This window comes from Syzygium oleosum, unplaced genomic scaffold, assembly GCF_021117445.2.
Source record: "Syzygium oleosum isolate NSW1041296 unplaced genomic scaffold, Sole_v2.1 Sole_v2.41, whole genome shotgun sequence".
Classification (NCBI taxonomy): Eukaryota; Viridiplantae; Streptophyta; class Magnoliopsida; order Myrtales; family Myrtaceae; genus Syzygium; species Syzygium oleosum.
This window is the reverse complement of record NW_026607525.1, coordinates 2,347,926-2,351,557: the sequence shown is the minus strand read 5'-3', so window position 1 is coordinate 2,351,557 and position 3,632 is coordinate 2,347,926.

Below are 3,632 nucleotides of genomic sequence, written 5' to 3'. Positions count from 1 at the left end.
GTTCGTCACAACAAACTCACAAGATATATTGAAAGTTGTAAAAGGCATGTAAGCAATAAAAACTAGCCATGCAAAGCAAATCACGTTCATCACTCACGTACGGAAACCACTACATAACCTCATCGTGCCGATTCAACTACGAAATAGTATTTTCACTTCCTCCAAATTAGCCCTAGCTGAATTATCAACATGAATGGCCGCCGTCGAAATTTCTGAACCGACGAAAAATCACATTTTTCCACCGTCTTTAAAGCAAACAACCTCGTTGTCACAAAATCACTTCATTTCGAAGCTTCTACCAACGTTCACGAGTTTCGCGTGATTACTGGTCAGCTTTACATACAACGTACAATCCAAGCTCCACCTCTAATCATAACATAAAGGGTTGAAACGAAGAGAAATGACAAGAATACTCGCCTTAGATACGATCATAAAGCTTCGTCCTTCGTCTTTTTCGAGGTAAGCTAGAACTCAAGCTTCAACGGAGAGAAAACGAGCGAGATCTCAAGAAGACAAACGATGAGGAAACGAGAGCAAAGAGAGAGCATAGTGGAGACAGGCGGTTGGGTTGGTGGAGGAGAAGAAATGAAGGAGAAAGAGAATAAGAAAAAAGATAGAAAGAATAAATTCATAAACTCAAGACTCATCATCATTCTCAATGAATGCAACTTCAAATATTATCTAATACAATATGTGGACTTCAAAGATTGTCAATTGAGACAAGACAAAAGAAATGAAGGGGAAGAGGGAGAGAGGTTGGCGTGAGAGAGATAAAGAGAGAAGAAAAGAGAAGAAAGATCATAACCCAAAAGTTATCATTGCTCACACATAATACATAATTGTACTCAAAACTTCTTCAATAAAGCAAGATAAGAATCGAAGAAAGAGAAGAGAGACGGAGTCCGGCCGTGCGAAAGGGAGAGGAGAGAGAGAGACTTTATTAGCTATGTAATCATCACAACTCAAATAATTGGACTTCAAATTATATCGAATGAAGATTATTAAGTGATGAGGAGAGAGAGAGAGAGATAACTGGTTGGTCTTGGGCGTGAGAAGAGAAAGAGACAAAAAGAATTTTGGTTGTCTTCTTGAATTTGATTTATGGAGGAGATGTCAACTAAGAAGCAACAATCAAAGACAAAGAAGAAGGTTGGCGGCGACAAGGACAAAGAGAGAAAGGAGGGTCGGCGGATTCCAAAAGAAAATAAATTTTGACTTATAAATGACCTTTTTCTAAAAAATACCTATGTAATTTCTCAAAAATTACGATATTTCCACCAAGCCATTTTTACTTGCTAATAAACACTATGAGCCAAAAACGCAAGGCGCCACCATCACTAGGCCCTTTAGAATCCACGTCACATCAATAGAAACTTATATAAAGCTATTGCACCTCAAAATCACGATCATCGCAAAACCAATAATTCACAAAAAAAAGATAGATAAAACATGAATTAATAATCCAAAGACTATTTCTCAATAGACATTGCGAAATAACATTTCCAAATGTTATTCTCTGTGCATTAAAATAAGTGAGCTAGAATCAGGATGTCACAGAGAGAGATTACTGGTAGCACCGTGGGCGATGGCCGGTGGTGATGGACCGACGGCTGAGTTGCAGGTGAGTCCGGGGAGGGAGCGAGCGTTGCAGGGAAGGTAGGGTTTTGTCGCGCAGAGAGAGAGAGAGAGAGAGAGAGAGAGAGAGAGAGAGAGAAGAGAGAAGGGGAGAGACGAGAGAGAGAGAGAGAGAGAGAGGGAGACGTGTGGACTATGGCCCGTGGGTAGTCTCATGGTGTCAATGGGTCAGATTTGACCCTACCCTAACCCCAGTAATACCCACACCTAAAAGCCCTACCCAAAGAAGACAAGGTCCAACCCCAAAATAACCTAAATTTTAGGGCCTGGCCGGGCCGACGCCGGTCAGGCTGGGCCGGCGCGAGTTTTGTTGACACCCCTAAATATAGCATTCTTGAAAGCGTCTTTCTTTTAAAACTTTCTCTCTCTACAATTCCTTCCTTGAGTGAGCATGAGAGTGAGAGCAAGTAAGGCTTACTTGGATCAAGACAATGATTCAATGTCTAAGTGCTACATAGTTCACAATCTAAAGTATCGACTCGTAACAAATGATAACAAAGCAATGTTCTTGAAGCTGTGGCTTCCAACTCCGATGCCGTTGTCTTTGTTGAAAGACAATCGTGGGAAAGCTAACGGGGCTAGTTTGAAGGACATCATGTACTCTTTCGAGGAAAGGCTCTACAAGGTGTTAGTAGCTATAAGTGTCATTCGAGGAAGTGAAGCGGATTGACGAGGTGGAAGACACCCTTCGCGCTAAGTTCTTAAGTGCCATGAATCTAGTCACCGCCCTCTAGAACAAGAAGAATGAAGCCTTGAAGCGGCGATCAAAGCACTAAAGTTGGAAGTGCAAGAACTCAAGATCAAGCTAGTCTTGTGCAAGGCTAGCAGCACGAAAGTGTGGGATCCTCCAAACGGCACCCAAGATGGATGTGCCGAGGTTCAAGGAGTTTAAAGGAAATCGATCCGCTAGAGTTGTAGACATATTTATTTAGAGCGTTAATACTTTGGTGCCATTAACATACAAGAAGAGAACGCTAAGGTAAGAACCCCTACTATGTTCCTAACCAATGTTGCGATGCTATGGTGGCATCGTAGGGCTAACGAGATACAGCAAGGTGCCAATTCTGTCTACACTTGGGATGAGTTCGTCAAGGACTTCCAGAAGCAATTCTTTCCTAAATTTGCCTAGATCAAGGCTCACTATAAGCTTCGTCGGCTCATACGTAGGGGAACGGTTTGAGAGTATGTTCAAGGAGCTCACCGAACTTAGACTCAAGATTCCTGACTTTGGGGAATAGTAAAACACTCTTCACCTCTATGACTTAATGCCTTGGGCAAAAACCAAGTTTGAACAACATGTCCAAGATATCTTGAAGGCCCTCAACATAGCTGAATCTCTAGTGGACTTCTCCAAGCCAGATTCTTCCAAATCAAAGAACTAAGGGAAAAGCGGGGACAACAGGCAAAGTTGAGAAATGAAGTCCCATCCATGTCCATAAAGTGAAAGAAGTCCAAAGGTGAATCGCACAAAGAAAAGAGAAAAGAAGCCGATCAAATGCTTCTTTTGTGACGGCCCTCATTGGGCTAGGGCTTGTCCCAAGCGAGGAAAGCTCTCCACATCCATGGCGAATGATGTCGGAGAGAGAGAGGAAGCTCGCATTGGTTCATTGAAGATTTTCAATGCAATCAAAGGCCAAACTTTGATGAGGAAGAGAGGCCTAATATTTACCGATGTTTATGTCGCCAGCGATTCCCACCTCTTCATTTCCAACATTGTGGCCAAGAAACATGACCTAAAGGTGGAGAAAGTGGGAGGATGGTTTAATAACGTCAACTCTAAAAGAAGATTCCCACGGCAAGGTCTTGCTTGAAGTGTGGATCTCTACATCAACACACGGCAAGGCAAGGAAACTCTCGAGGTAAATGCCCTCGGTCGTTATAAGTTTGTTTTATTGACCGTGTCAATACTGTAATTATTCCAAATGGAAACTACTTATACATTGTGGATTGTACTTCACAATGCTTGATACCCATGTTTCGTCAATCGGGAAAGCTAC